The sequence below is a fragment of the Macaca thibetana genome, chromosome 5 (assembly GCF_024542745.1).
Source record: "Macaca thibetana thibetana isolate TM-01 chromosome 5, ASM2454274v1, whole genome shotgun sequence".
Classification (NCBI taxonomy): Eukaryota; Metazoa; Chordata; class Mammalia; order Primates; family Cercopithecidae; genus Macaca; species Macaca thibetana.
In genome coordinates, this window is record NC_065582.1 from 127,006,013 (window position 1) to 127,020,313 (window position 14,301).

Below are 14,301 nucleotides of genomic sequence, written 5' to 3' on the forward strand. Positions count from 1 at the left end.
GCGATTACCTCAGCTAATATCTTTTAGTCATTACATATATGAGGAAATATCCCCAAAATGTCTTGGAATTTGGTAAATGTTTTTGTGGTGGGTAAGCATATTTTAAAACCAGGAAGATTTAAAATTAAGTATAAAAATACTTCAGAGAACCAAAACTATTAAAAAAATCCATAATAAACATATTTTTGTGATTTGGTAATCTCTTCATATTTTATAATTTATGTACTTCTAGCACTTCAGAAAATGTGACCTGTTAGTAAAATAATTCTTATAATTCTATTTTAAAATACAAGGATTTGTAATTTACATTGGTGATTTTAAATGGAAAGATTTTAGTTTATATACTATGTAGTTTAAAAAACAAAAATTTTTCTGAGCTCTTGAATAAGTTGAATTTAATTTCTTATATTTAAAGGAATTACTCAAGAATTCAGGGAGGTTTTTTGTTTTCAGTAAGCCTGAAAACAGAAATACCTAAAAGAAAAAGAAAAATATTAAGCTTATAATATTATAGTTTTTTAAATACATATTTTAAGTTCTGGGATAAATGTGCAGAATGTGCAGGTTTGTTACATAGGTATACTATACACATGCCATGGTGGTTTGCTGCACACATCAATCCGTTATCTACATTAGGTATTTCTCCTAATGCTATCCCTACTCTAGCACCCCAGCTGCTGACAGGCCCCAGTATCTAATGTTCCCCTCCCTGTGTCCATGTGTTCTCATTGTTCAACTCCCACTTATGAGTGAGAACAAGCAGTGTTTGGTTTTCTGTTCCTGTGTTAATTTGCTGAGAATGATGGTTTCCAGCTTCATCCATGTACCTGGAAAGGACATGAACTCATCCTTTTTTATGGCTGCATAATATTCCATGGTGTATATGTACCACATTTTCTTTATCCAGTCTATCATTGATGGGCATTTGGGTTGATTCTAAATTTTTGCTATTGTGAACAGTGCTGCAATAAACATACATGTGCATGTGTCTTTAGAGTAGAATGATTCATAATCCATTGGGTACATACCCAGTAATGGGATTTCTGGGTCAAATGGTATTTCTGGTTCTAGATCCTTGAGGAATCGCCACACTATTTTCTACAATGGTTGAACTAATTTACACTCCCACAAACAGTGTAAAAGCATTCTTATTTCTCCATATCCTCTCCAGATCTGTTGTTTACTGACTTTTTGATGATTGCCATTTTAACTGGTGTGAGATGGTATCACATTGTGGTTTTGATTTCCATTTCTCTAATGATCAGTGATGAGGAGCTTTTTTTTTTTTATATGTTTTTTGGTAACATAAATGTCTTCTTTTGAGAAATGTCTGTTCATATCCTTCACCCACTCTTTGATTGGGTTGTTTGTATTTTCTTGTAAATTTGTTTAAGTTCTTTGTAGATTCTGGATATTAGCCCTTTGTCAGATGAATATACTGCAAAAATGTTCTCCCATTCTGTAAGTTGCCTGTTCACTCTGATGATAGTTTCTTTTGCTGTGGAGAAGTTCTTTAGTTTAATTAGATCCCATTTGTCAGTTTTGGCTTTTGTTGCCATTACTTTTGGTGTTTTAGTCATGAAGTCTTTGCCCATGCCTATGTCCTGAATGGTATTGCCTAGGTATTCTTCTAGGGTTTTTATGGTTTTAGGTCTTATGTTTAAGTCTTTAATCCATCTTGAGTTAATTTTTGTATAAGGTGTAAGGAAGGGATCCAGTTTCAGTTTTCTGCATGTGACTAGCCAGTTTTCATAACATTTATTAGCTAGGGAATCCTTTCCCCATTGCTTTTTTTTTTTTTTGTCAAGTTTGTCAAAGATCAGATGGCTGTAGATATGTGGTATTATTTCTGAGGCCTCTGTTCTGTTCCATTGGTCTGTATATGTGTTTTGGTACCAGTACCATGCTGTTTTGGTTACTATAGCCTTGTAGTTTGAAGTGAGGTAGCTTGATGTCTCCAGCTTTGTTCTTTTTGCTTAGGATTGTCTTGGTTATATGGGCTTTTTGTTCCATATGAAATTTAAAGTAGTTTTTTCTAATTCTTTGAAGAAAGTCAATGGTAGATTGATGGGGATAGCATTAATATATAAATTACTTTGGGCACCATGGCCATGTTCACAATATTGATTCTTCCTATCCATGAGCATGGAAGTTTTTTCATTTTTTGTGTCCTCTCTTATTTTGTTGAGCAATGGGTTGTAGTTATCCTTGAAGAGGTCCTTCACATCCCTTCTAAGTTGTATTCCTAGGTATTTTATTCCCTTTGTAGCAATTGTGAATGGGAGTTGACTCATGAGTTGGCTGTCTGTCTATCATTGGTGTATAGGAATGCTTGTGAGTTTTGCACATTGATTTTGTATCCTGAGACTTTGCTGAAGATGCTTATCAGCTTAAGGATATTTTGGGCTGAGATGATGGAGTTTTCTAAAAGTACAATCATGTCATCTGCAAACAGAGACAATTTGACTTCCTCTCTTCCTATTTGAGTACAGTTTATTTGTTATTCTTGCCTGCTTGCCCTGGCCAGAAATTCCAATACTATGTTGAATAGGAGTGGTGAGAGAGGGCATCCTTGTCTTGTGCCAGTTTTGAAACGGAATGCTTCCAGTTTTTGCCCATTCAGTATGATATTGGCTGTGGGTTTGTCATAAATATCTCTTACTATTTTGAGATATGTTCCATCAATACCTAGTTTATTGAGAGTTTTTAGCATGAAGGAATGTTGAATTTTGTCAATGGCCTTTTATGCATCTATTGAGAGAATCATGTGGTTTTTGTCATTGGTTTTGTTTATGTGATGGATTACATTTATTGATTTGCATATGTAGAATGAGATTTGCATCCCAGGGATGCAGCCAACTTGGTCATGGTGGATAAGCTTTTTGATGTGCTGCTGGATTTGGTTTGCCAGTATTTCATTGAGAATTTTTGCATCAAAGTTCATCAGGGATATTGGCCTGAAATTGTCTTTTTTCATTGTGACTCTGCCAGGTTTTGGTATCAGGATGATGCTGACCTCATAAAATGAGTTAGAGAGGAGTCCCTCTTTTTCTGTTGTTTGGAATAATTTCAGAAGGAATGGTACCAGCTCCTCTTTGTATATCTGGTAGAATTTGGCTGTGAATCCATCTGGTCATGGACTTTTTTTGGTTGTTAGGCTATTAATTACTGGCTCAATTCCAGAACTTGTTATTGGTCTCTTCAGGGATTCGACTTCTTCCCTGATTTAGTCTTGGGAAGGTTTATGTGCCGAGGAATTTATCCATTTCTTCTAGATTTTCCAGTTTATTTGCATAGAGCTGTTTATAGTACTCTCTGATGGTAGTTTGTATTTCTGTGGTGATTGTTGGTGATATCCCCTTTATCATTTTTTTATTGTATCTATTTGATTCTTCTATCTTTTCTTCTTTATTAGTCTGGCTGGAGGTCTATCTATTTTGATAATCTTTATAAAAAACAGCTCCTGGATTCAATGATTTTTTGAAGGGTTTTCTGTGTCACTATCTCCTTCAATTCTGCTCTGATCTTAGTTATCTTGTCTTCCAGCTTTTGAATTTGTTTGCTCTTTCTTCTCTAGTTCTTTTAATTGGGACGCTTGGGTGTCGATTTTAGAACTTTCCCACTTTCTCCTGTGGATATTTAGTGCTATAAATTTACCTCTAAACACTGCTTTAGCTGTGTCCCAGAGATTCTAATACATTGTATCTTTGTTCTCAGTGGTTTCAAATAACTTATTTATTTCTGCCTTCATTTCATTACTTACCCAGTAGTCATCTTTCAGGAGCAGGTTGTTCAGTTGCCATGTAGTTGTGTGATTTTGAGTGAGTTTCTTGATCCTGAGTTCTAATTTGATTGTACTGTGGTCTGAGAGACAGTTTTTGTTATGATTTCTGTTCTTTCACATTTTCTGAGGAGTATTTTACTTCCAATTATGCTGGCAATTGTAGAATAAGTGTTACGTGTTGCTGATAAGAGTATATATTCTGTTGATTTGGGATGAAGAGTTCTGTAGACGTCTATTAGGTCCACTTGGTCCAGAACTGAATTCAAGTCCTGAATATCCTTGTTAATTTTCTGTCTCATTGATCTGTCTAATATTGACAGTGGAATGTTAACGTCTCCCACTATTATTGTGTGGGAGTCTAAGTCTCTTTGTAGGTCTCTAAGAACTTGCTTTGTAAATCTGAGCACTCCTGTATTAGATGCATATATATTTAGGATAGTGAGCTCTTCTTGTTCCATTGATCCTTTTACCATTATGTAATGGCCTTCTTTGTCTCTTTTGATCTTGGTTAAGTTTAAAGTCAGTTTTATGAGAGGCTAGGATTGCAACCTCTGCTTTTTATTCCTTTCCATTTGCTTGTTAAATACTCCCCCATCCCTTTATTTTGAGCTTATGTGTGTCTTTGCATGTGAGATGGGTCTCCTGAATACAGCACGCTGATGGGTCTTGACTCTTTATCCAATTTGCCAGTCTGTGTCTTTTAGTTGGAGCATCTAGCCCATTTATATATGAGGTTAATATTGTTATGTGTGAATTTGATCTTGTCATTATGATGCTAGCTGGTTATTTTGCTCGTTAGTTGATGCAGTTTCTTCATAGTGCCTATGGTCTTTACAATTTGGTATGTTTTTGTAGTGGCTGGTACCGGTTTTGCCTTTTCATATTTAGTGTTTCCTTCAGGACCTCTTGTAAGGCAGGCTGGTGGTAACAAAATCCCTCAGCATTTGCTTGTCTGAAAAGGATTTAATTTCCCCTTCGCTTATGAAGCTTAGTTTGGCTGGATATGAAATTACTGGTTGAATATTCTTTTTTTTTAAGAATGTTGAATATTGGCCCTCACTCTTCTGGCTTGTAGGGTTTCTGCAGAGAGATCCGCTGTTAGTCTGATGGGCTTCCCTTTGTGGGTAACTCAAACTTTCTCTCTGGCTGATTTAAATATTTTTCCCTCGTTTCAACCTTGATGAAATTGATGATTATGTGTCTCGGGGTTGCTCTTCTTGGGGAGTATCTTTGTGTTGTTCTCTGTATTTCCTGAATTTGAATGTTGGCCTGTCTTGCTAGGTTGGGGAAGTTCTCCTGGATAATACCCTGAAGAGTGTTTTGCAACTTGGTTCCATTTTCCCTGTCACTCTCAAGTACACAGATCAAACGTAGGTTTGGTCTTTTCATATAGTCCCATGTTTCTTGGAGGCTTTGTTTGTCCCTTTTCAGTCTTTTTTCTCTAATCTTGTCTTCATGCTTTATTTCTTTAAGTTGATCTTCAATCTCTGATATCCTTTATTCAGCTTGATCGATTCAGCTATTGATTCTTGTGTATGCTTCATGAAGTTCTCGTGCTGTGTTTTTCAGCTCCATCAGGTCATTTATGTTCTTTTCTAAACTGGTTACTTTAGTTAGCAATTCCTCTAACTTTTTTTCAAGGTTCTTAACTTTCTTGCATTGGGTTAGAACATGCTCCTTTAGTTCGGAGGAGTTTGTTATTACTCACCCTCTGAAGCCTACTTCTGTCAATTTGTCAAATTCGTTCTCCATCCAGTTCCTTTGCTGGTAAGGAGTTGTAATCCTTTGGAGCTTTTTTGCTCTTGTTTTTCCTCATCTTTGTGGGTTTATCTACCTTTGGTCTTTGATGTTGGTGACCTTCGGATGTGGTCTTTGTGTGGACATCCTTTTTGTTGATGTTGATGCTATTCCTTTCTGTTTGTTTTCCTTCTAACAGTCAGGCCTCTCTGCTGCAGGTCTGCTGGAGTTTGCTGGATGTCCCCTCCAGACCCTATTTGCCTGGGTATCACCAGCCGAGGCTGCAGAACAGCAATGATTGCTGTCTGTTCCTTCCTCTGGAAGCATCTTCCCAGATAGGCACCTGCCAGATGCCAGCCACGGTTCTGTCTTACTGGCGTTCCAGGCTCCTGTGTGAGGTGTCTATTGACACCTGCTGGGAGGTGTCTCCCAGTCAGAAGACATGGGGATCAGGGACCCACTTGAGGAGGCAGACTGTCTCTCAGCAGAACTCAAGCACTGTCCTAGGGAGATCCGCTGCTCTCTTCAGAGCTGGCAGACAGGAATAGTTTAAGTCTGCTGAAACTGTGCCCATAGCCACTCCCTCCCTCATGTGCTCTGTCCCAGGGAGATGGGAGTTTTATCTATAAGCCCCTGACTGGGGCTGCTGCCTTTCTTTCAGAGATGCCTTGTCCAGAGAGGAGGAATCTAGAGAGGCAGTCTGGCTACTCCAGCTTTGCCTAGCTGCAGTGGGCTCCACCAAGATTGAACTTTCTAGCAGCTTTGTTTACATCATGAGGGGAAAACTGCCTACTCAAGCCTCAGTAATGGTGGACCCTTCTGCCCCCACCAAGCTTGAGCATCACAGGTCAACTTCAGAATACTGTGCTGGCAGTGAGAATTTCAAGCCAGTGGATTTTAGCTTGCTGGGCTCCATGGGGATGGGATCCGCTGAACTAGACCACTTGGCTCCCTGGCTTCAGCCCCCTTTCCAGTGGCGTGAATGGTTCTGTCTCGCTGGTGTCCCAAGCGCCACTGGGGTATGAAAAAAAAAAAAAATTCCTGCAGCTAGCTCAGTGTCTGCCCAGTCACCCAGTTTTGTGCTTGAAATCCTGGTCATGTAGGCACCCATGGGAATCTCCCGGTCTGCAGGTTGCAAAGGCAGTGGGAAAAGTATAGTATCTGGGCCAGAATGCACTGTTCCTCATGGCATAGTCCCTCATGGCTTCCCTTGGCTAGGGGAGGGAGTTCCCTAACCCCTTGTGATTCCCGGGTGAGGTGACACCATACCCTGTTTCAGCTCCCCCTCTGTGGGTTGCACCCACTGTCTAACCAGTCCCAATGAGATGAGCCAGGTACCTCAGTTGGAAAAGCAGAAAATACCCACCTTCTGCATTGATCTCACTGGGAGCTGCAGACTGGAGCTGTTCCTATTCAGCCATTTTCTCTTTTCCAATATTACAGTTTTAAATGTCCTAATATGTTTGACTTGCTCTGTATATGGGTCTAAATATTATCCAAAAACTTTAAAAATTAATGAAATTTGACTAACAAATAGAATAAAATTTGTAAATCAACTATAAAAATGTCAGCATTTATAACTCTATTCGATTTTTTTTTTGCTCAAAAACAACCAACAAAAAGGTCACATTGGCAGAATTCAGAGTCTCTAAACCTGTTGTGTTAGCCATGTTAACAGTAAGTGTTTTCCTACAATGAAAATATATTATTTGATCTGCTGGTTTGGTTTCGTTTTTCTCAGCCTCAAAGTGAAACTTTTCCTGTGCTTTTCAAATACATAATTTATCCTGAAGACACATACATAAAGTTATTAGAGCTTAAATTTATTTTTCTGAAGGAACTGGTCTACTATATATATATATATATTTTTTTTTTTTTTTTTTTTTTTTTTTTGACACGGGGTCTCAGTCTGTCACCCAGGCTGGAGTGCAGTGGCAGAGTCTCGGCTCACTGCTACCTCCATCTCCCAGGTTCAAGCGACTCCCTTGCCTCAGCCTCCCAAGTAGCTGGGACTACAGGTGTGTGCCACCATGCCTGGCTAATTTTTGTATTTTTAGTAGAGACAGGGTTTCATCATATTGGCCATGCTAGTCTCAAACTCCTGACCTCAGGTGATCCACCCGCCTCGGCCTCCCAGCGTTCTGGGATTACAGGGGTGAGCCACCACGCCTGGTTTACTACTTCTTTATGTATTACCTAAACTCACAAAGGCAAGGAGAAGAAATTACTTTAAATTAAAGAGTGTCATGAAAAGAGTACTGAACTAGTCGTTGTTTGAGTTAACTATGAATTTTAATCTGAACATGGTTAACTACAATTTTGGATATATCACTTAACCACTCTGTGAAATGAGAAATTAAACAATAAAATTCTTTACAATTTTTGCCCACCCTAATATAAAATTCTATTGTTCTAAATGGAATTTAGACTGAAGATATTAATATCTTAAACTATGATTGATCTGTCAAAAAACACTTTTTAAAGAAAAAAATCATGATCCAAAAATTGAATTCATTTCAGAGGGCAGGGCTGGCTGGCCTTTTTACCTGTCCCAAGGACCTGATTTCAGATCTTTTCTTGCAGCTGCAGTAGGAATGTAGAGTATGAGCTTTGGTGCAGGAGTCTTGGCAGAACAAATATTCAGAAAGTTGATTTCTCTGTCTGACCGAGTATTGGTTGAAAGAACTGTAGCTGAAACTCTAGCCAAAAGAGGCATGATGCTTCCAGAACAAATCTCAAAGAAAAGTATTACCTCCAGCAGTAGTAGCTGTTAGATTGGTCTCTAAAAGAAAGGGTGGAGAGATTCAACCAGTTAGCATCCAACTTGGAGATAAAGTTATTTTCCCAGAATATGGAAGCATCAAAGTGCTTTAGACAAGGATTATTTCTCATTTAGAGATAGTTTAGAGATGGTGACATTCTTGGGAAGTATGCAGACTGAAATAAATCACTCTTGAAATGGCATAATCGTGAAGCTGCCCATTGTGAATCTGAAAGTTCTGAAATCTTTCATTATGTCTCTCTTTTGTAATAAACTAATAATAGCTAAACTAAAAGGAAAATGAATACAGTCCAGGAAGATCACTTGAGTTGGAGTTCAAACCCAGCCTGAGCAACATGGTGAGGCCTCATCTTTACAAAAGTGTTTTTAAAAATTAGCCAGTGTGGTGGCCCACATCTGTGGTCCCTGCTGCTTGAGAGGCTGAGAAAGGAGAATCCCTTGAGCCTGGAAGGTCACAGCTGCAGTGAGCCATAATCGCACCACCACACTCCAGTATGAGCAACAGAGTGAGACGCTGTCTCAGAAAAATAATAATAGTACATGTCAAGGGTTTTATTTAACTCCTTGGTTAAACGAGGCAACCAGTGAGATATTACAAGTGCTTCAAAGAACACGTAATATCATACATTTATAGGCAGAGAAGAAATGCTGAAATAAACTTACAAATGGATGCAAAATTGGCAAAAACTAGTCAGTATCCACAGGGTGATAATTAATTTTACTCCACTGCACAAAATTTGCATATCTGTAGACTAAGACAATTTTTATTACTATGAATCTTGTACAGGTTTACAACTCTACAAAGTTGTAAAATAGTTTAAATAGTTCAGTCAAAAGCAAAAGTGCATACTGGCATGTCTTCAGTTGAAGGATATTTAACAATTTCTTTCATCCATTTCAAAATCTTTGAGAGTTGAAATACAAACTGAGTGCTCAATGGAATTTTGTAGAGGATCAACGATGGCATAAGGTAGGAATAAGGGTTAGTTATTTACATCTTTAACTGTTATTCGCTCTATTTATTGAATCATTTAGAATATGACCCTAATTTAAGTAGGAAAATGGATATAAAAGGGTTCTCAAAATACTTTATTTCTACAGAATTCCACAGCTCAATAAATAAGGCTCCAGAATTGGTCCAGCATGATCTGGAAGTCATACTTGATTCTTGCCTCTCCCTCAACTGCACATTGTGCCATTAGTTAGTAGTCCTGTTGTTTTTATCCTTAAAATGTATCTCAAATCTGTTTTTTTCTTTCTATCTTGACTGCCACTGACCTATTTCAACCACCCTCAACTTTTGTCAGAATGATTATCATTACCTTTCAAATGTGTGGCAGAAAAATATTTTAAGCTAAAATACCTTTTTAAATATTGCTGTACTTTTTTCTTATCCTGTCTTCATTCAAATAAATTGATTTAGTTCTCACTGCCATCCTGGAGGAGAGGGGTGTGGAGGAAAGAGTTGTGGAAGAGCAAAATATCAGAAATTGCTTGGAAATCTTTCAGGCCTTTGTTTCTAAACAGCTAATTCTTAAAGGTGGGAGAAGATTAGGGTATAGACGGCATATTTAAGCAAGAATCATGATAGGAATATGATTTCCCCAAAACAAGAAATCCCTGATGTTAGAAGGATAGGTTGAATAGTGAGAACAGAGAGTTCTGAGTGTGTAAATGCAGAGGAGACCTGTGATCTACTTTGTAAGCATAACCCCTATAGCAGCTGGAATACTTCAGTAATAAAATGACTGTTTGGTGGGAATCTAGGCAACTTTGCAAAGAATTCTATACTTGAACCATAGCAGAGAGCCCTTGGATTTGAAGAGCCATATTACAGAGAATAACTAATTCTTAGAAGTACATGGGGTTTCAGAATGAACAGACAACTCGATAACCAAATGCTCTCACTTAAACTCCAAATTTTAGCATTGCATAAGATTCTGCAGCTACGGTTAATAAAAAATCCAGAAAGATAGGAGTAACTTATAATAACTAAGGTTAAACTTTTCAACCTGCGTAATGATATGGGAAGCTTAAATTGGAAACTGTGTTAGAGAAAGTAAACAAAAAATAAAAAAGAGAAAGAAAAAACAGGGCTAAGAAAACACAAGGGACTTTCGCTTCTGTAAATATAGAGGCGTGGCTATTCTGAAAAACCATATCTATTGCTATAAAAGATCTTTAAAGTGCTGGATAAACTATCAGTTTTTATAAACATACAGAAACACTTGAAAACAATCAAGGGAAATTTTTAGGGCTATCAAAAAGATGGGGAATGGAGCTGTAATTAGAGTGCCCAGCAGTAGTTGAAGCAGTAGATACCCTAGGTTTAATGGCCATATGAGATACAAAAGATAAGCACTTACTTGGCTTCAATAAGCTGGAAAAACGGAACTGAACTTGCATAAAGTCAGGGCCTTTGAAAAGTAGCTAGAGTTTAAATGAAAAGCTATGTTAGGAAAAAAATATGCCTCATGGTAAAAGGAGACATAGAAGATAATTTGTAAAAATCTCAACTAAGCTCCATAGTGAAAAAGGAAACAAAACAAATAAGGAAAATAGTCTATCTCATAAATCAGAATTATAGCCCTAATCTCACATGGATTTGGAGTTTGAATATACACTAACTAGCTCAAGAAACCCCAAGCTAATAATTTGAAGTTGTTATAGGATTGAACTAATCCAGAATATGTAGCAAAATCAAATGGAAATCTCTAGAGCATGGGTTGATAAACTATGGCCAGCAGGCCAAATCTCTTTTTGTACAACCCCTGACCTCAGAATGGTTGGAAAAATGCCAAAGAATATTTAATGACACCTGAAAATGATTTGAAATTCAAATTTCAGATTCTATAACAAAAATTATATTGAAACAGAGCTACAGTCATGTCTTTACTGCTTGTGGCAAATTTCATACCACAACAGCAGCGTTAGTGCTGAGTAGTTTTGACAGAGACTGTGGCACTTTCAGGGCTTTGCACTGCTTTTTGGTACACTACAAATTACAGTGAAAAATGCACAGGTTGGAAGCATTTTGAGTGTCACACGTATTGCCTGTCTTTGTTTTGTGCTGCTACAACAAAATACCAGACACTGCATAAATTATAATGAGCATGAATTTATTGGCACATGTTTCTGGAGACTTAGGCCAAGATCAAGGGGCTGGCATTGTGTGAAGGCCTTCTTGTTGTGTCATCTCATGGCTAAGGGCAAAGGAGGGCATGACAGAGAGAAAGGGGTTGATCTTTTATATCAAACCCACTCTCATGATAATAACATTAATTCATTCACTTTACCCCCATGGTCTAATCATCTCTCATTAGGCCCCATCTCCCAACACAATGTACTAGGAATTGAAATTTCAATACATGCTCTTTGGAGGACACATTCAGCACATACCACTGCATTTTATCTTATTTTTTTTATTGTTATTGCATACCCATCCTGCCAAAATAAAACAAACAAGAAAATGAAGAGAAAAACAGATTTTGAATATCACATTTTAAAAATAGAATGGAAAGTAGATTATTTTGTTATCTAAATCAATGGTAAGCATTGTGTTTTACACATGTTATTACATCATTACTACATTAAAGGAATACAACACAGGTCTACAGTACAAGACCAAATAATTGCCACACTATCTTTGATGTACATACTCCCTGAGTCAGAAAAATTTGAAACTTTAAAACAAAATATCTCAGTAGATTTTTCCCACAAAAGTCTGAAATGAATCTTCAACCAAAGTAATTTTCCAAGTAGTTTAGTTTTTAGTCAAGCAAGAACAGCCATTTACCAGATGTAAGTTAATTAAATTTTATTCAATTGCAGCAACAACAACAAAAATAAGATGTCCAAAGAAAATAAACTTGTTTAGATTATTAATCTTTCTGTGAGAACAGTTGCTTAATAAGTTGAGGATGTTGGGAGTCAATTTTGGATGAATTAAGAAACAAGGAAAATAATTTCGAATGTTTTTCTTTGACTCTTGATGAGTTGACAGTTGTTATCAAATACTATTCAGTTGCTGATGCTTATTTGCTAATTTAATACTGACTTTGAAGTGAATAACATGAATTCATAGCCTCTATGAATGGTCTGAGTAAAACTGCAGTCAGGAATATTTTCAAAGTTGAGAAAACTCAAATTCAGTGTAATCTGAGGTGGAATCTACTAAAATGTGTAACAACTGATGCTAGTAAAAATGTTCAGAAAAAAAGACAGTTGGACAAATTCATAAAGTTTGTAAAAATATAAAGTGTTTAGAGGCAAGGGAAATTTATCAAAATGCTCACAGAGTAGCAGGAAGGGCAAGAGTGTGGTCGGGCCTCAGGGACAAGTGGAACCAGGAATTGGAATGGTACCAAGCCTTCTGCCATTTCTGATTCTCTCTGAGAGTTGGGTTTCTTTATCTTATTTTAGACTAGCTTTTTCTACATGCTTGGGTAATTCACCAAAATGCCAGAACTTCATAACTTTGTTCTCAGAAAGCAACTATTAGTGGCATTTTCTGGTTCCAAGTTTAAGAATTCTGAGAAAGTATACTGAATATACAGAGTCTGGTGTCTACCCTATAACAGTTACCCACACGGTAGGAGGCAACCTCCACAGGAAAATAGCCACCACCATTGAAACTAGTTGCTTAAAGCAGAGGAAAGAACACTTACCTGAAGAAAGGGATACTCTAGGCAGATAAAACAGTTAATGTCTTTCATAATTTTCTAACATATTTCTCTAAGCCAGCAGTTCTCAAAGTGCGGTTCACAAACTCCTAGGAGTCTGATCCTTTAGATCTGCAAAGTCCAAGCTATTTTCATAATATTACTAAGATGTTATTTATCTTTATTTCTGCATTTTGATTTTCCCATTGATACCACAAAAGCAATTCTGGATGAAACTTCTGGTGCTTTAACACAAATGTAGGCAGTGACACCAAACTATACTAGTAGTAATTGTATTACTCACCACCATTCAGGTCTTTATGAATGTCCTTGATGAAGCAGCAAAAATTCTTAATTTTTATAAAATCTTGATCTTGAACACACATCATTTTCATATAAATGAATGAAAAGTATGCATAAAGTATTTTTGCTGAATACCAACGTAAGTGGTTGTTCCAAGGAAATGTATGTGCGTGATGACTTGAATTGAAAGCTAAACTAGCCACTTTTTTATGAAATACTATTCTCACTTGAAAACATTACTAACAGACAAACTATGATTATTTAGGCTTCAGTATTTTTGACACGTTTTCTCTATGAAGTTAGCATGTTGTGTCAAACAAAACAAGTGTGACCAGGTGCAGTGACTCACACGTGTAATCTCAGCACTTTGGGAGGCTGAGTCTGAAGGATTGCTTGAGTTCAGGAGTTCAAGACCAGCCTGGGCAGCACACAGAGACCACATCCCTACAAAACATTTTTAAAAAATTAGCTAGGCATGATGATGCACACCTGTAGTTCCAGCTACTCGGGAGACTGAAGCAGGAAGTTCAAGGTTACAGTGAGCCATGATCATGCCACTGCACTCCATCCTGGATCCTGGGAGACACAGCAAGACTCTGTCTCAAAAAAAAAAAAAGAAAGAAAGAAAGCAATGAAAAATAAATGAAAGAAAGGAAGAAGGGAAGGAAGGAAGGAAGGAAGGAAGAAAGGAAGGAAGGAAGGGAGGGAGGGAGGGAGGGAGGGAGGAAGGAAGGAAGGGAGGGAGGGAGGAAGGAAGGAAGGGAGGGAGGAAGGAAATAATATAATTGATGTTGTTTGGTACCAATAGGATTCAAGCTTTCAAGGGAATATTAGAATTCTGGGAAACTTGTATTTTTTACTATTAGTTTGACAGTTTCCAATGATTAAAGATTTTTCTGATGATATAGGTGAAGATGTTAACAAATGTGACTTTTTGATATTGTATAATGAAATATGTTAAAATTTGAATGAACTTAGTGAACCAATATTTTCTATGTGACCAATGCATTATGATATAAAATCATGCATGGACA

The 14,301-nt window shown here is 37.3% G+C and overlaps 1 protein-coding gene and 1 pseudogene across 1 annotated transcript in view; both read left to right on the plus strand.

Annotated features, from left to right (window-relative positions):
• THAP6 (THAP domain containing 6) overlaps positions 1–14,301 on the plus strand; it is a 1,073,833-nt gene that overhangs the window by 458,738 nt on the left and 600,794 nt on the right. The window lies entirely within an intron of this gene.
• Positions 8,125–8,462, plus strand: LOC126954436 (10 kDa heat shock protein, mitochondrial-like; annotated as a pseudogene).